This window comes from Ranitomeya imitator, chromosome 3 (genome assembly GCF_032444005.1).
Source record: "Ranitomeya imitator isolate aRanImi1 chromosome 3, aRanImi1.pri, whole genome shotgun sequence".
NCBI classification, from domain to species: domain Eukaryota; kingdom Metazoa; phylum Chordata; class Amphibia; order Anura; family Dendrobatidae; genus Ranitomeya; species Ranitomeya imitator.
This window is the reverse complement of record NC_091284.1, coordinates 143,085,380-143,105,561: the sequence shown is the minus strand read 5'-3', so window position 1 is coordinate 143,105,561 and position 20,182 is coordinate 143,085,380.

Below are 20,182 nucleotides of genomic sequence, written 5' to 3'. Positions count from 1 at the left end.
CATCTCTCTACACCCCATACCCAATTTGTAGGCCTAATGCAGCGTAGTTTCCAACAACTACTAAACAAGAGCATGAAGATTGAAGCAATGGAGAGGAAACCTGGGGAACACCTTGGAGTGTAACACACCATCTCTCTACACCCCATACCCAATTTGTAGGCCTAATGCAGCGTAGTTTCCATCAACTACTAAACGAGAGCATGAAGATTGAAGCTCAGGAAAGGCAACCTGGAGAACACCTTGGAGTGGAACACACCATCTCTCTACACCCCATACCCAATTTGTAGGCCTAATGCAGCGTAGTTTCCAACAACTACTAAACGAGAGCATGAAGATTGAAGCAATGGAGAGGAAACCTGGGGAACACCTTGGAGTGGAACACACCATCTCTCTACACCCCATACCCAATTTGTAGGCCTAATGCAGCGTAGTTTCCAACAACTACTAAACGAGAGCATGAAGATCGAAGCAATGGAGAGGAAACCTGGGGAACACCTTGGAGTGGAACACACCATCTCTCTACACCCCATACCCAATTTGTAGGCCTAATGCAGCGTAGTTTCCAACAACTACTAAACGAGAGCATGAAGATTGAAGCTCAGGAAAGGCAACCTGGAGAACACCTTGGAGTGGAACACACCATCTCTCTACACCCCATACCCAATTTGTAGGCCTAATGCAGCGTAGTTTCAAACAACTACTAAACGAGAGCATGAAGATTGAAGCTCAGGAAAGGCAACCTGGAGAACACCTTGGAGTGGAACACACCATCTCTCTACACCCCATACCCAATTTGTAGGACTAATGCAGCGTAGTTTCCAACAACTGCTAAACGAGAGCATGAAGATTGAAGCTCAGGAAAGGCAACCTGGAGAACACCTTGGAGTGGAACACACCATCTCTCTACACCCCATACCCAATTTGTAGGCCTAATGCAGCGTAGTTTCCAACAACTACTAAACGAGAGCATGAAGATCGAAGCAATGGCGAGGAAACCTGGGGAACACCTTGGAGTGTAAGACACCATCTCTCTACACCCCATACCCAATTTGTAGGCCTAATGCAGCGTAGTTTCCAACAACTACTAAACGAGAGCATGAAGATTGAAGCTCAGGAAAGGCAACCTGGAGAACACCTTGGAGTGGAACACACCATCTCTCTACACCCCATACCCAATTTGTAGGACTAATGCAGCGTAGTTTCCAACAACTACTAAACGAGAGCATGAAGATTGAAGCTCAGGAAAGGCAACCTGGAGAACACCTTGGAGTGGAACACACCATCTCTCTACACCCCATACCCAATTTGTAGGCCTAATGCAGCGTAGTTTCCAACAACTACTAAACGAGGGCATGAAGATTGAAGCAATGGAGAGGAAACCTGGGGAACACCTTGGAGTGTAACACACCATCTCTCTACACCCCATACCCAATTTGTAGGCCTAATGCAGCGTAGTTTCCAACAACTACTAAACGAGAGCATGAAGATTGAAGCAATGGAGAGGAAACCTGGGGAACACCTTGGAGTGGAACACACCATCTCTCTACACCCCATACCCAATTTGTAGGCCTAATGCAGCGTAGTTTCCAACAACTACTAAACGAGAGCATGAAGATTGAAGCAATGGAGAGGAAACCTGGGGAACACCTTGGGGAGGCATACACCGTTAGTAGGCCCTACCAAAGTTGTACACCCAATGCAGTTTTAAAATTCCTAGAGGCTGAAAACAAGACTATTGACGCTCAGCTTTTTTCAAAGGAACACAGCTGAATTGAGTGGCGCAGACAGACACAGGTAGTAGGACTCAAACCAAAAATGTGGCTCACTGCAGCAGAAAAAAGTTACAGGGGTACACAAGCTGCAGTGCTCTGGGCAGTGGAGGACAATTTCAATAGTGAACCGCAGACAGACTTTGTACGCCTACTATTAAAAAAAGGATGCTCTATGCAATTATAAATAGGTTCCAGGGGTACACGGGCAGCAGTGGTGTGGTCAGTGGAGGCCTAGTGGAAGGAGTGACCGCAGACAGGCATCGAAGGCCTAAAATAATAACACATGGCTGTAGGCAATTTTAAATTGGTTCCAGGGGAACACGGGCAGCAGTGGCCTGGTCAGTGTAGTAGTAGTAGAAAGAACGGACCGCAGACACGCATCGAAGGCCTAAAATAAAAAAATTGGGCTGGCTGTAGGCAATTTTAAATTGGTTCCAGGGGTACACGGGCAGCAGTGGTGTGGTCAGTGGAGGCATATTGTAAGGAGTGACCACAGACAGGCATCGAAGGCCTAAAATAATAACACATGGCTGTAGGCACTTTTAAATAGGTTCCAGGGGTATACGGGCAGCAGTGGCCTGGTCAGTGTAGTAGTATTAGAAAGAACGGACCACAGACAGGCATCGAAGGCCTAAAATAAAAAAATTGGGCTGGCTGTAGGCAATTTTAAATTGGTTCCAGGGGTACACGGGCAGCAGTGGTGTGGTCAGTGGAGGCCTAGTGAAAGGAGTGACTGCAGACAGGCATCGAAGGCCTAAAATAATAACACATGGCTGTAGGCAATTTTAAATTGGTTCCAGGGGAACACGGGCAGCAGTGGCCTGGTCAGTGTAGTAGTAGTAGAAAGAACGGACCGCAGACAGGCATCGAAGGCCTAAAATAAAAAAATTCAGCTGGCTGTAGGCAATTTTAAATTGGTTCCAGGGGTACACGGGCAGCAGTGGTGTGGTCAGTGGAGGCCTAGTGGAAGGAGTGACCGCAGACAGACATCGAAGGCCTAAAATAATAACACATGGCTGTAGGCAATTTTAAATTGGTTCCAGGGGTACACGGGCAGCAGTGGTGTGGTCAGTGGAGGCATAGTGGAAGGAGTGACCGCAGACAGGCTTCGAAGGCCTAACATAACAAAAATGTCAATACAATGGTATTGTCAGTGGCAGGCATTGAAGGATGTCAGCACATAGACTAAACATTGGTGGAGTTGTGAGATAATTTTGCAAGTGGAAGAGCACTGTTTGAGCTGGGGGGGGGGGGAACTGTCTTGTGGCCGGCGGTACAGGCCCAGGGCCCCTCATATTACAATGGTGTGTCTGACGTTGGGTGCGCACCACCACCGCCAGAGACACTTTATTGTACTAGGAGGGACCCAGTGGCAGTGCCGTCGACCAAAAGCGGGCACACCCACCTCTTCAGACAAACAGCACTCTCACGGGTGCTGGCGCCAAGTGTCGATACCACGGCCCAGTGTGGGGAGTTTGGCCATTTAGTGAGGTGTAAACATGTCGTATGCTGGACAATCAGGTGCAGAAAATTACGAGATTGGAAAAGTCATTCAGAATAGTCCACAGGCAAGACCTTTTCATAGGAAAGCTAGGTGTCAGCCGGGCAAGGTGGGGCAAAAGATTTCGAAATCCAGTTGTGGTTCATTTTAATGAAGGTTAGATCATCTACATTTTGGATAGCCAGACGAGTCCTTTTTTCTGTTAGTATTGAACCTGCAGCACTGAATACTCTTTCTGATAGGACACTAGCTGCCGGGCAAGCAAGCTCCTGCAATGCATATTCTGCCAATTCTGGCCAGGTGTCTAATTTTGATGCCCAGTAATCAAATGGGAATGACGGTTGAGGGAGAACATCGATAAGGGATGAAAAATAGTTTGTAACCATACTGGACAAATGTTGTCTCCTGTCACTTTGAATTGATGCTGCAGTACCTGTCCTGTCTGCGGTCATAGCAAAATCACTCCACAACCTGGTCAGAAAACCGCTCTGGCCAACGCCACTTCTGATTTCTGCCCCTCTAACTCCTCTGGTCTGCTGGCCCCTGCAGCTCGTGTGAGAACGATCACGGGCGCTGTGTGCAGGGAATGCCAGAAGCAAACGGTCAACAAAAGTTGATTGTTTGGTTGCTAATATTAGTTCCAAGTTCTCATGTGGCATTATATTTTGCAATTTGCCTTTATAGCGAGGATCAAGGAGGCAGGCCAACCAGTAATCGTCATCGTTCATCATTTTAGTTATGCGTGTGTCCCTTTTGAGGATACGTAAGGCATAATCCGCCATGTGGGCCAAAGTTCCAGTTCTCAAATCTGCGGTTGTGCTTGGTTGAGGGGCAGTTTCAGGCAAATCCATGTCACTTGTGTCCCTCCAAAAACCAGAACCCGGCCTTGCCGCGCCACCAATTTCCAGTGGCCCCGGAAAAGCTTCCTCATTAAAAATATAATCATCCCCATCATCCTCCTCGTCCTCCTCCTCCTCTTTGCCCGCTAACTCGTCCTGTACACTGCCCTGGCCAGACAATGGCTGACTGTCATCAAGGCTTTCCTCTTCCTCAGCTGCAGACGCCTGATCCTTTATGTGCGTCAAACTTTGCATCAGCAGACGCATTAGGGGGATGCTCATGCTTATTATGGCGTTGTCTGCACTAACCAGCCGTGTGCATTCCTCAAAACACTGAAGGACTTGACACATGTCTTGAATCTTCGACCACTGCACACCTGACAACTCCATGTCTGCCATCCTACTGCCTGCCCGTGTATGTGTATCCTCCCACAAAAACATAACAGCCCGCCTCTGTTCGCACAGTCTCTGAAGCATGTGCAGTGTTGAGTTCCACCTTGTTGCAACGTCTATGATTAGGCGATGCTGGGGAAGGTTCAAAGAACGCTGATAGGTCTGCATACGGCTGGAGTGTACGGGCGAACGGCGGATATGTGAGCAAAGTCCACGCACTTTGAGGAGCAGGTCGGATAACCCCGGATAACTTTTCAGGAAGCACTGCACCACCAGGTTTAAGGTGTGAGCCAGGCAAGGAATGTGTTTCAGTTGGGAAAGGGAGATGGCAGCCATGAAATTCCTTCCGTTATCACTCACTACCTTGCCTGCCTCAAGATCTACAGTGCCCAGCCACGACTGCGTTTCTTTCTGCAAGAACTCGGACAGAACTTCCGCGGAGTGTCTGTTGTCGCCCAAACACTTCATAGCCAATACAGCCTGCTGACGTTTGCCAGTAGCTGCCCCATAATGGGAGACCTGGTGTGCAACAGTGGCAGCTGCGGATGGAGTGGTTGTGCGACTGCGGTCTGTGGACGAGCTCTCGCTTCTGCAGGAGGACGAAGAGGAGGAAGAGGGGGTGCGAACGGCTACAGCCAACTGTTTCCTAGACCGTGGGCTAGGCAGAACTGTCCCAAACTTGCTGTCCCCTGTGGACCCTGCATCCACAACATTCACCCAGTGTGCCGTGATGGACACGTAACGTCCCTGGCCATGCCTACTGGTCCATGCATCTGTTGTCAGGTGCACCTTTGTGCTCACAGATTGCCTGAGTGCATGGACGATGCGCTCTTTAACATGCTGGTGGAGGGCTGGGATGGCTTTTCTGGAAAAAAAAGTGTCGACTGGGTAGCTCGTAGCGTGGTACAGCGTAGTCCATCAGGGCTTTGAAAGCTTCGCTTTCAACTAACCGGTAGGGCATCATCTCTAACGAGATTAGTCTAGCTATGTGGGCGTTCAAACCCTGTGTACGCGGATGCGAGGCTAAGTACTTCCTTTTTCTAACCATAGTCTCATGTAGGGTGAGCTGGACTGGAGAGCTGGAGATCGTGGAACTAGCGGGGGTGCCGGTGGACATGGCAGACTGAGAGACGGTGGGAGATGGTATTGTTGCCGCCGGTGCCCTAGATGCAGTGTTTCCTACTACGAAACTGGTGATTCCCTGACCCTGACTGCTTTGGCCTGGCAAAGAAACCTGCACAGATACTGCAGGTGGTGCGGAAAATGGTGGCCCTACACTGCCGGAAGGGATGTTGCGTTGCTGACTAGCTTCATTGGCCGAGGGTGCTACAACCTTAAGGGACGTTTGGTAGTTAGTCCAGGCTTGCAAATGCATGGTGGTTAAATGTCTATGCATGCAACTTGTATTGAGACTTTTCAGATTCTGTCCTCTGCTTAAGGTAGTTGAACATTTTTGACAGATGACTTTGCGCTGATCAATTGGATGTTGTTTAAAAAAATGCCAGACTGCACTCTTTCTAGCATCGGATACCTTTTCAGGCATTGCAGACTGAGCTTTAACCGGATGGCCACGCTGTCCTCCAACAGGTTTTGGCTTTGCCACGCGTTTTGGGCAAGATACGGGCCCGGCAGATGGAACCTGTTGCGATGTTGATGCCTGCTGCGGCCCCTCCTCCTCCGCTTCAGAACTGCTGCCGCCTGCACCCTGTTCCCCCAATGGCTGCCAATCGGGGTCAAGAACTGGGTCATCTATTACCTCTTCTTGTAGCTCGTGTGCAACTTCGTCTGTGTCACCGTGTCGGTCGGTGGTATAGCGTTCGTGATGGGGCAACATAGTCTCATCAGGGTCTGATTCTTGATCATTACCCTGCGAGGGCAATGTTGTGGTCTGAGTCAAAGGACCAGCATAGTAGTCTGGCTGTGGCTGTGCATCAGTGCACTCCATGTCAGATTCAACTTGTAATGGGCATGGACTGTTAACTGCTTCACTTTCTAAGCCAGGGACGGTATGTGTAAAGAGCTCCATGGAGTAACCCGTTGTGTCGCCTGCTGCATTCTTCTCTGTTGTTGTTTTTGCTGAAGAGGACAAGGAAGCGACTTGTCCCTGACCGTGAACATCCACTAACGACGCGCTGCTTTGACATTTACCAGTTTCACGAGAGGAGGCAAAAGAGCTAGAGGCTGAGTCAGCAAGATAAGCCAAAACTTGCTCTTGCTGCTCCGGCTTTAAAAGCGGTTTTCCTACTCCCAGAAAAGGGAGCGTTCGAGGCCTTGTGTAGCCAGACGACGAACCTGGCTCCACAGCTCCAGACTTAGGTGCAATATTTTTTTTCCCACGACCAGCTGATGCTCCACCACTACCACTACCCTCATTACCAGCTGACAATGAACGCCCCCGGCCACGACCTCTTCCACCAGACTTCCTCATTGTTTTAAAAACGTAACCAAACTAACGGTATTTGTTGCTGTCACACAACTTACACGGTGAGCTATAACTTCAGTATGATTTAGCTACCCCTTTACAGGTGAGTGAGACCACAACGAAAATCAGGCACAATGTTACACACTCTGTTGTTGGTGGCAACAAATGAGAGAGATGCCACACACGCAGGACTGTCACTGAAGCACAAATGTAAATATTAATCTCCCACTGATTTGATTTTTTTTTTTTTTTCAGGGAGACTTTAGGAATAAAAAATAATAGAATAAAATGATTTTTTCAGGAAGAATTTAGAAACCAAATAAAATAAAATGATTTTTTCAGGGAGAATTTAGAAAACAAATAAAACAAAAAAAGGCTTTCTATGGCCCACTGAGTGAGAGATGATGCACACAGGAGTCAGGAGTGGCACACAAGCCCAGAGGCCAATATTTATCTCCCACTGATTGATGTAGTGATTTTTTCAGGTAGATTTTGGAACCCAAATCAAGCTAAAAAAATAATAGGCTTTCTATGGCCCACAATTGGAGAGAGAGAGAGAGAGATGGCACACCCAGGAGTCAAGACTGGCACACAAGCAGAAAGGGCAATATTAATCTCCCACTGATTTGATTTTTTTTTTTTTTTTCAGGGAGACTTTAGGAAAAAAAAATAATAGAATAAAATGATTTTTTCAGGAAGAATTTAGAAACCAAATAAAATAAAATGATTTTTTCAGGGAGAATTTAGAAAACAAATAAAACAAAAATAGGCTTTCTATGGCCCACTGAGTGAGAGATGACGCACACAGGAGTCAGGAGTGGCACACAAGCCCAGAGGCCAATATTTATCTCCCACTGATTGATGTAGTGATTTTTTCAGGTAGATTTTGGAACCCAAATCAAGCTAAAAAAAAATAGGCTTTCTATGGCCCACAATTGGAGAGAGAGAGAGAGATGGCACACCCAGGAGTCAAGACTGGCACACAAGCAGAAAGGGCAATATTAATCTCCCACTGATTTGATTTTTTTTTTTTTTCAGGGAGACTTTAGGAAAAAAAATTAATAGAATAAAATGATTTTTTCAGGAAGAATTTAGAAACCAAATAAAATAAAATGATTTTTTCAGGGAGAATTTAGAAAACAAATAAAACAAAAAAAGGCTTTCTATGGCCCACTGAGTGAGAGATGACGCACACAGGAGTCAGGAGTGGCACACAAGCCCAGAGGCCAATATTTATCTCCCACTGATTGATGTAGTGATTTTTTCAGGTAGATTTTGGAACCCAAATCAAGCTAAAAAAAAAAATAGGATTTCTATGGCCCACAATTGGAGAGAGAAAGAGAGATGGCACACCCAGGAGTCAAGACTGGCACACAAGCAGAAAGGGCAATATTAATCTCCCACTGATTTTTTTTTTTTTTTTCAGGGAGACTTTAGGAAAAAAAATAATAGAATAAAATGATTTTTTCAGGAAGAATTTAGAAACCAAATAAAATAAAATGATTTTTTCAGGGAGAATTTAGAAAACAAATAAAACAAAAAAAGGCTTTCTATGGCCCACTGAGTGAGAGATGACGCACACAGGAGTCAGGAGTGGCACACAAGCGCAGAGGCCAATATTTATCTCCCACTGATTGATGTAGTGATTTTTTCAGGTAGATTTTGGAACCGAAATCAAGCTAAAAATATAATAGGCTTTCTATGGCCCACAATTGGAGAGAGAGAGAGAGATGGCACACCCAGGAGTCAAGACTGGCACACAAGCAGAAAGGACAATATTAATCTCCCACTGATTTGATTTTTTTTTTTTTTCAGGGAGACTTTAGGAAAAAAAAATAATATAATAAAATGATTTTTTAAGGAAGAATTTAGAAACCAAATAAAATAAAATGATTTTTTCAGGGAGAATTTAGAAAACAAATAAAACAAAAAAAGGCTTTCTATGGCCCACTAAGTGAGAGATGACGCACACAGGAGTCAGGAGTGGCACACAAGCCCAGAGGCCAATATTTATCTCCCACTGATTGATGTAGTGATTTTTTCAGGTAGATTTTGGAACCCAAATCAAGCTAAAAAAAAATAGGCTTTCTATGGCCCACAATTGGAGAGAGAGAGAGAGATGGCACACCCAGGAGTCAAGACTGGCACACAAGCAGAAAGGGCAATATTAATCTCCCACTGATTTGATTTTTTTTTTTTTTCAGGGAGACTTTAGGAAAAAAAAATAATAGAATAAAATGATTTTTTCAGGAAGAATTTAGAAACCAAATAAAATAAAATGATTTTTTCAGGGAGAATTTAGAAAACAAATAAAACAAAAAAAGGCTTTCTATGGCCCACTGAGTGAGAGATGACGCACACAGGAGTCAGGAGTGGCACACAAGCCCAGAGGCCAATATTTATCTCCCACTGATTGATGTAGTGATTTTTTCAGGTAGATTTTGGAACCCAAATCAAGCTAAAAAAATAATAGGCTTTCTATGGCCCACAATTGGAGAGAGAGAGAGAGATGGCACACCCAGGAGTCAAGACTGGCACACAAGCAGAAAGGGCAATATTAATCTCCCACTGATTTGATTTTTTTTTTTTTTTCAGGGAGACTTTAGGAAAAAAAAATAATAGAATAAAATGATTTTTTTCAGGAAGAATTTAGAAACCAAATAAAATAAAATGATCTTTTCAGGGAGAATTTAGAAAACAAATTAAAGAAAAAAAAGGCTTTCTATGGCCCACGGAGTGAGAGATGACGCACACAGGAGTCAGGAGTGGCACACAAGCCCAGAGGCCAATATTGTTCTCCCAATGATTGATGTAGTGATTTTTTCAGGTAGATTTTGGAACCCAAATCAAGCTAAAAAAATAATAGGCTTTCTATGGCCCACAATTGGAGAGAGAGAGAGAGATGGCACACCCAGGAGTCAAGACTGGCACACAAGCAGAAAGGGCAATATTAATCTCCCACTGATTTGATTTTTTTTTTTTTTTCCAGGGAGACTTTAGAAAAAAAAAATAATAAAAAAAAAAATGATTTTTTCAGGAAGAATTTAGAAACCAAATAAAATAAAAATGATTTTTTCAGGGAGAATTTATAAAACAAATAAAACAAAAAATAGGCTTTCTATGGCCCACTGAGTGAGAGATGACGCACACAGGAGTCAGGAGTGGCACACAAGCCCAGAGGCCAATATTTATCTCCCACTGATTGATTTATTGATTTTTTCAGGTAGAATTTAGAACCCAAATCAACCAAAAACATAAATAGGCTTTCTATGGCCCACTATTTGTGAGAGAGATGGCACGCTCAGGACTGGCACACAAGCCCAGAGGCCAATATTAATCTCCCACTTTTTTTTTTTGTTCCAGGGAAAATTTATAAACCCAATAAAAAAAATAATAAATAGGCTTTCTATGGCCCACTATCTGAGAGAGAGAGATGGCACGCTTAGGACTGGCACACAAGCCCAAAGGCCAATATTAATCTCCCTTTTTTTTTTCAGGGAGAATTTATAAAACCAAAAAAAAATAAATAAATAGGCTTTCTATGGCCCACTATTTGTGAGAGAGATGGCACGCTCAGGACTGGCACACAAGCCCAGAGGCCAATATTAATCTCCCACTTTTTTTTTTTTTGTTCCAGGGAAAATTTATAAACCCAATAAAAAAAATAATAAATAGGCTTTCTATGGCCCACTATCTGAGAGAGAGAGATGGCACGCTTAGGACTGGCACACAAGCCCAAAGGCCAATATTAATCTCCCACTGATTGATTTATTGATTTTTTCAGGTAGAATTTAGAACCCAAATAAAGCAAAAAAAAAAAATAGGCTTTCTATGGCCCACTGAGTGAGTGATGATGCACACAGGAGTCAGGAGTGGCACACAAGCCCTGAGGCCAATATTTTTCTCCCACTGATTGATGTAGTGATTTTTTCAGGTAGATTTTAGAACCCAAATCAAGCAAAAAAATAAATAGGCTTTCTATGGCCCACTGACTGAGAGATGGCACACACAGGAGTCAAGAGTGGCACACAAGCCCTGAGGCCAATATTTTTCTCCCACTGATTGATGTAGTGATTTTTTCAGGTAGATTTTATAACCCAAATCAAGCAAAAAAATAAATAGGCTTTCTATGGCCCACTGAGTGAGAGATGGCACACACAGGGATGGCACTCTAGCAGAAATGTCAATCTTAATCTCCCACAAAAAAAAAAAAAAAAAACAACAGGGAGTGTCCAACAATTACTATCTCCCTGCTGTAATCTCAGCCAGGTATGGCAGGCAGCAATAAGGAGTGGACTGATGCACAAATTAAATAAAAAGTGTGGACAAACAAAAAAGATAACTGTGCAGAAAGGAAGGAACAAGAGGATTTGTGCTTTGAAAAAAGCAGTTGGTTTGCACAGCGGCGTACACACAGCAATGCAGCTATCAGGGAGCCTTCTAGGGCAGCCCAATGAGCTACAGCGCTGAGGGGAAAAAAAAAAAAAATGTAGCTTCCACTGTCCCTGCACACCGAAGGTGGTGTTGGGCAGTGGAAATCGCTACAGCACAAGCGTTTTGGTGGTTAATGGACCCTGCCTAACGCTATCCCTGCTTCTGACGAAGCGGCAGCAACCTCTCCCTAAGCTCAGATCAGCAGCAGTAACATGGCGGTCGGCGGGAACGCCCCTTTATAGCCCCTGTGACGCCGCAGACAGCAAGCCAATCACTGCAATGCCCTTCTCTAAGATGGTGGGGACCAGGACCTATGTCATCACGCTGCCCACACTCTGCGTTTACCTTCATTGGCTGAGAAATGGCGCTTTTCGCGTCATTGAAACGCGACTTTGGCGCGAAAGTCGCATACCGCATGGCCGACCCCGCACAGGGGTCGGATCGGGTTTCATGAAACCCGACTTTGCCAAAAGTCGGCGACTTTTGAAAATGAACGACCCGTTTCGCTCAACCCTACTTATCTGTAAAGCTGCAGTTTGCATCAGTTATCTGAAGTTCATCTTCCTACAATATATATATATCTTGAACTGTGATATACCGTGTTTGTCGTCATTCTGACTCATGTCATCGGTCTCCATAGAACAATAGCATAATCTTATTACAACATGATAGAATGGGGGCGCAGAATGGGAGCAGAACATTAGAAAATGGGGGAGCAGAATGGGTGCAACACATGACAGAATGGGGGCTCAGGATGGGAGCAGCACATTATGGACTGGGGCGCAGGATAGAAACAGCACATGACAGAATGAGGGTGCAGGATGGAATCAGCGCATGATAGGATGGTGGCACAGGATTGGAGCAGCACATTACAGAATGGGGGCGCAAGATGGGAGCAGCATATGACAGACTAGGGGTGCAGGATGGAGCAGCACATGACAGGATGGTGGCGCAGGATGGGAGCAGCACATGACAGAATGGGGGTGCAGGATGGAAGCAGCACATGACAAGATGGGGTGCAGGATGGGAGCAGCACATGACAGGATGTGGGCACCACATGACAGGATGGGGACGCAGGATGGGAGCACCACATGACAGGATGGGGGCGCAGTATGGGAGCACAACATGATAGATTGAGGCACAGGATAAGAGCACATTACAGGATTGGGGTTAAGGATGGTAGCACATGACAGGATGAAGGCACAGGAAGAAAGTAGCACAAGACAAGATGGAGGCACACAAAAAAGGATGAGGGCGCAGGATGGGGGCTGCAAATGACAGGATGGGGGTGCAGGAAGGGAGCAGCATATGACAGGAAGGGGCGCAAGATGGTAGCAGCACATGACATGTATATATGGTACCTATCCAGTAGTGCTAAGGGGTCTCTTAGAGCCAGAGACCGAGACATGAATCCTCTGTGGGAAATGGCGCATGCGCATAGCATTTTGTAAGTTCTGCATCTGTGTATAAAGATTATCGCCCAGGAGGGTTGTGGCGCCGGAACATCGCATTCACAGTCCACGCTTTCCGCCGCCCTTTTTATATACTGAATCTATATATAAATGAATTAGCGGAGCAATCCAGCCACTTTCTAATGAACATATAGAGAAAATATGTCAGCGCACCAAGCCAGTGACTTTTTACTGCACATGACAGAATGGGGCACAGGATGGGAGCAGGATATGACAGAATGGGGGTGCAGAATAGGAGCAGCACATGAGAAAATAGGGGAGCAGAATGGGTGCAACACATGACAGAATGGGTGCGCAGGATGGGAGTACCACATTATGGAATGTGGCTCAGGATGGGAGCAGCACATAACAGAATGGGGTGCAGGATGGGAGCAGCACATGACAGAATGAGGGTGCAGGATAGGAGCAGCACATGAGAAGAGGGGGCGCATAATTGAAGTAGCACATACCAGGATGGGGGAAGCACATACCAGAATGGGGGCCCAGGATGGGAGCAGAACATGACAGAATGGGGCGCAGGATTGGAGCATCACATGACAGGATGGTGGCGCAAGATGGGAGCAGCACATGACAGAATGGGGGTGCATGATGGGAGCAGCACATGACAAGATGGGGTGCAGAATGGGAGCAGCACATAACAGGATGTGAGCACCACATGACAGGATGGGGACGCAGGATGAGAGCACCACATGACAGAATAGGGGCGCAAAATTGAAGTAGCTCATACCAGGATGGGGGAAGCACATGCAAGAATGGGGCGGCCATGATGGGAGCAGCACATGACAGAATGGGGTCACAGAATGGTATCAGCACATGACAGGATGGGGTGCAAGATGGTAGCAGCACATGATATGTATATATGTTACCTATCCGGTATTGCCACGGGGTGTCTTCGAGCCGAAGGCCAGGACATGAATCCTTCGTTTTTGCGGCAAAAATGTTTTTTTTTGTATTTTAACGGTTCAATGTTAGGTGTCAAGTGTTATGAAAGGTAATTCAGTACCACAATGGACATAGAGGTCAGCGCACATACAGTGACCTGGCAATAACCCAAAAAACAAGAACGAGCTCTGAGACGTGGGAACTCTGTTGACCGCAATCCCTAATCCTTTCCAACCACACTAAAGGCAGCCGTGGATTGTGCCTAACGCTCCCTATGCAACTCGGCACGGCCTGAGAAACTAGCTAGCCTGAAAATAGAAAATAAGCCTACCTTGCCTCAGAGAATTACCCCAAAGGAAAAGGCAGCCCCCACATATAATGACTGTGAGTTAAGATGAAAAGACAAACGTAGAGATGAAATAGATTTAGCAAAGTGAGGCCCAACTTTCTGAACAGAGCGAGGATAGGAAAGGTAACTTTGCGGTCAACACAAAACCCTACAAAAACCACGCAAAGGGGGCAAAAAGACCCTCCGTACCGAACTAACGGCACGGAGGTACACCCTCTGCGTCCCAGAGCTACCAGCAAGCAGTAAAAAACAAATTGACAAGCTGGACAGAAAAAAACAGCAAACAAATAGCAAAGAGTAACTTAGCTATGCAGAGCAGCAGGCCACAGGAACGATCCAGGAGGAAACAGGTCCAATACTAGAACATTGACTGGAGGCCAGGATCAAAGCACTAGGTGGAGTTAAATAGAGCAGCACCTAACGACTTCACCACATCACCTGAGAAAGGAAACTCAGAAGCCGCAGTACCACTTTCCTCCACCAACGGAAGCTCACAGAGAGAACCAGCCGAAGTACCACTTGTGACCACAGGAGGGAGCTCTGCCACAGAATTCACAACAGTCAAGCTCCCACCGCTGCACAGGGGGAATCTTGAACCACCCCCACTGCGGTCTCCCATTCTTCTCCAGCCACAGTGGAGTCTGCTCAGCGGAGATGTCAGTCCAAGCGTCTGGCTCAGGCAGATACTCTGCACTTGGTTGCTGCTGCTCTTCCAGGCTCAGCTATTGTAGCCAGTACTGATCAGTGGCGAGCTGACGCCTCTGGGACTAAGTCCTGCTTTTCCCCTTCTGAGCATGCCAAAAGGTAGACTTCTCTTTGGAGGTCGGGGGTTACACGCTCAGAACCTGTAGCAACTGTTATGATACGGTGGTCTAGGAGCAACATGGAACGAGCTCTGAAGGAAGTGGTAACTGTACTGACCGCAGTCCGTAAGCTCAACACAACACTAGAAGTAGCCGTGGGATGCTCCTAACTCTCCGTAGGCATCTCGTCACAGCCAAAGAGCTAACTACCCCTAAAGAAAGAAGCAGGAAAACTATCTTGCCTCAGAGAAAATCCCCAAAGGATAGATTAGCCCCCCACAAATAATGACTGTGAGTGGAGAGGGAAAAGACATACACAGAATGAAACCAGGATGAGCACAGGAGGCCAGTCTAGCTAAATAGATAGGACAGGATGGAATACTGTGCGGTCAGTATAAAACACTACAAAAATCCACGCAGAGTTTACAAAAAAAATCTCCACACCTGACTAAAGGTGTGGAGGGCAAATCTGCCTCCCAGAGCTTCCAGCAAGACAGAATAAATTCACACTGATAAGCTGGACAAACATAGAAAGCACAGAATGGATAAGTCCACAATCTATGGACAGAAAAGAGCAAGCAAAAACTTAGCTTAGCTGAACTGGTCAGGATAACAGGGAACTCCAAAGAGATGTGAATCCAACCAAAAACCATTTAAAAGTGGCACTGGCTGAAGATAGAGCCAGACCTAAATAGCCGAGCAGAAGAGAAGATAAGTGGAGGCAGCTGATGACAGCTAACTCCAAGGAGCAGCCATACCACTAGAAACCACAAGAGGGAGCCCAAGAGCAGAACTCACAAAAGTGCCACTTACAACCACCGGAGGGAGCCCAAGAGCGGAATTCACAACAAGCAACTCCCATTGGACCTCTAGGAAGGTCCTTGCTTGCTGCAGCTATAAAAGGTTTGCATGGCCGCACGGCCATGCGCTAGTATCAGCTTATGTTATGAGCTTTGCTATTTGGTGGTCATGTCTGCTTGTGGTCAGGTTCGGCTGAAATAAGCCTCTAGAATACTGGCACCTCCGGTGAGGAGTTGTGTGTGTGTTTGATTTCAGGGCAGGCATATAGCCATTAGAATTCCGGCTCCACCGGAGAGGAGTTGTTTGTGTGCTAAGCTGACTGCATGACCACTAATTGCTTTCTGATCCTCTGTGAGGTTAACAGGGCACAGCGTTTTCCTACCTAGGTGACTCTGCGAAGTAACAGTGTTTGCTTATACCGCCATATAGTGTCGCCAATTGCTAGCAGCAGGTTCCTCTCCTGCACGGTGGACCCCGGGCTGCGAACGCACCTTTAATAACACATATATATATATATATATATATATATACAGTCATGGCCAAAAGTATTCACACCCCTGCAATTCTGTCAGATAATAGTCAGTTTCTTCTTGAAAATGATTGCAAACACAAATTATTTGGTATTATTATCTTCATTTAATTTGTCTTAAATGAGAAAACACAAAAAGAATTGTCCTAAAGCCAAATTGGATATAATTCCACACCAAACATAAAAAAGGGGGTGGACAAAAGTATTGACATCGTTCAAAAAATCTTGTGATGCTTCTCTAATTTGTGTAATTAACAGCACCTGTAACTTACCTGTGGCACCTAAATCACACTTGCAGCCAGTTGACATGGATTAAAGTTGACTCAACCTCTGTCCTGTGTCCTTGTGTGTACCACATTGAGCATGGAGAAAAGAAAGAAGACCAAAGAACTGTATGAGGACTTGAGAAACCAAATTGTGAGGAAGCACGAGCAATCTCAAGGCTACAAGTCCATCTCCAAAGACCTGAATGTTCCTGTGTCTTCCGTGCGCAGTGTCATCAAGAAGTTTAAAGTCCATGGCACTGTGGCTAACCTCCCTAGATGTGGACGGAAAAAGAAAATTGACAAGAGATTTCAACGCAAGATTGTGCGAATGTTGGATAAACAAGCCCGGCTAACATCCAAACAAGTTCAAGCTGCCCTGCAGTCCGAGGGTACAACAGTGTCAACCCGTACTATCCGTCGGCATCTGAATGAAAAGGGACTGTATGGTAGGAGACCCAGGAAGACCCAACTTCTTACCCCGAGACATAAAAAAGCCAGGCTGGAGTTTGCCAAAACTTACCTGAAATGGCCTAAAACGTTTTGGTACAATGTTCTCTGGTCAGATGAGACAAAAGTAGAGCTTTTTTGGCAAAGGCATCAACATAGAGTTTACAGGAGAAAAAAAGAAGCATTCAAAGAAAAGAACACGGTCCCTACAGTCAAACATGGCAGAGGTTCCCTGATGTTTTGGGGTTGCTTTGCTGCCTCTGGCATTGAACTGCTTGACCGTGTGCATGGCATTATGAAGTCTAAAGACTACCCCCAAATTTTGCAGCATAATGTAGGGCCCAGTATGAGAAAACTGGGTCTCCCTCAGAGGTCATGGGTCTTCCAGCAGGACAATGACCCAAAACACACTTCAAAAAGCACTTGAAAATGGTTTGAGAGAAAGCACTGTAGACTTCTAAGGTGGCCAGCAATAAGTCCAGACCTGAATCCCATAGAACACCTCTGGAGAGATCTAAAAATGGCAGTTTGGAGAAGGCACCCTTCAAATATCAGGGACCTGGAGCAGTTTGCCAAAGAAGAATGGTCTAAAATTCCAGCAGAGCATTGTAAGAAACTCACTGATGGTCACCGGAAGCGGTTGGTTGCAGTTATTTTCGCTAAAGGTTGTGCGACCAAGTATTAGGCTGAGGGTGCCAATACTTTTGTCTGGCCCATTTTTGGAGTTTTGTGTGAAATGATCAATGTTTTGCTTTTTGCTTCATTCTCTTTTGTGTTTTTTCATTTAAGACAAATTAAATGAGGATAATAATACCAAAGAATTTGTGTTTGCAATCATTTTCAGGAAGAAACTGAGTATTATCTGACAGAATTGCAGGGGTGTGAATACTTTTGGCCATGACTGTATATATATATATATATATATATATATTTGGTGCGTTCCACCAGCCCTAACAATAAACTTCTATGTAGCACCAGGGGGTTCAGGGTGGTCACCACACATCTATATAATCTTCCTGAGGAGTGTAGTTTCAAAAATTGTGTCACTTATGGGGGGTTTCCACTCATTGGCTAATTATTCCAGCAAATTTTAAATTCAAAAAGTCAAATGGTGTTTCTTCCCTTCCAAGCCTCACCGTGCACCCAAACAGTAGTTTTTCCCCACATATTGGGTATCAGCGTACTTAGAAGAAATTGTACAACAAATTGTATGGTGCACCCTGTTACTCTTTAATTATTCCAGTAAATTTTACATTCAAAAAGTTAAATGATGCTTCATCCCTTCTGAGCTCTGACATGTGCCCAAACAGTATTTTTCCTCACATAAGGGGTATCGGCATGCTCATGAGAAACACATTTTGTGTCCATTTTCTCCTGTTACCATCCTGTCAAAGTACATTTTTGTGAAAAAAAAAACCTTGTGGGGTGCAGTTTTTAGAATGGGGTCTTTTTGTGCATTTACTGTCATGTACAATCTTACAATCTTCAAAGTCACTTCAAATGTAATGTGGTCGTTAAAAAACAGTTTTGTAAATTTTTTTGAAAAAATGAGAAACCACTGATCAACTTTTAACCCTTATAACTTTCTAACAAAAAAAGTTTCAAAAATTGTGCTGCTGAAAAGTAGACATGTTTGAAATATTATGTATTAACTACCGTATGGTATTTTGTGTGACATATCTCTCTGATTTAAGGGCATACAAATTAAAAGTTTGAAAATTGCAAAATTCTCCCCAAATTTCCATTTTTTTTAGAAATTAACACAAGTTATGGCAAAGAATTTTTTCCACTATCATTAATTACAGTTTGTCATGAAAAAAAAATCTCAATCAGTGAAATCCGTTGAAGCGTTCTAGAGTTATTACACATAAATTGACACTGGTCAGAATTGTAATATTTGGCCTAGTCATGAAGGTGCAAACAGCCTTGGGGTGTAAAGGGGTTAATTTCATACTGACTGTTTTTCATTTTAATTAGGTACATAAGAAAATTTCCACAAAGATGAGCATTCCAAATTACATTTTCTGAAGATATGCAAGCTAAAACTGCCAATGAGTAGGCAGAATTGCTTGGTATGTACTTTAATTGTTTGTATAGAACTTTTTGTTTAAGATTCTCCAGATTGCAGTTATAACACTGTATTTAAATAAATTCACAAGTTATCTAGACTGCCAAAGTACAGGAAAAATAATTGCTTTGTTTCTTTGAACAATTCAGCAAAGGCAGAAATCAGTCAAGTCCCAGCATGGAAACAATTAAACAGATATGTTTCACTATTAAGAATTTATTAGCATTCAATTACTTCTGCCATAATTCCTATGGCTATGGGTTCCTTTTGTTCACTAACTAACCAACACATCACAGTTGTCTGAGAAACTACATAGATTATTTTCCTATGTTTGCTTGATTAAGCTTAACATTTAAAATATCTAAAATTCTGCATGCAGAGCGTGGACATGGTATAACTGTGAGTGACAAAACTGAGTTAAATCCTTCCTTTAGGAATTTATATAATGGACACTGATTTAGATTCCACAAAGAAAAATTAAAAATACTTAAACTACCTTGATGGTTTTTTGGGGTGGTTTTTCCACATGGAATCCTAATCCCAGCAATATCAATTAGAATTCAGAAGTGCTGTGCACATGATCAGTAATTTTCCTTTCAGGATTTGTGCAGCATGTCAATTCTATTCTGTTTTTTGCACCGTTTTCCACCCATTGACTTAAATCGAGTCAGTCAAATACGCAGTAAAAACGCAGGTAAAAAATGTTTGCGGATTTGCTGTGAATTTGCTGAGTTTTGCTTGCATTTTTACAGACTATCTATGGTGTTTCCCATGCTGTCATTTGAGTGACAGTGTGAGAAACATCTGCGGTTCTGATCGGCGGTAATGTTACCACCGGTAAGATCGTTACCACCGGTCAGAGCACTGCGGGGTAATGCTGTCAGATATCAGCATGACCCCACAGCTGTGACTGCGACCCACAATAAAAACATTATCACAGGTCACAGGCGTCGGCTGATGAGAGACTACTACTCCAATCAGCCAAAGCCAGCTGTTGTTAGTAACTAAAAGCAGGTGGTGGCTGATGGTCATAGTAATCAGTCGATGACTGTTATTAAAGTTAAAAAAAGTTATAATGAATAACTAATATTGAAATAAAAATAAAAAATACACTATACTCACCTTACACCTAATCAATGAAGCTCTTGTCTCCTGTAAAAATTAAAAAACACTTTATACTCACCGTAACGCCTAATCCCCGTTG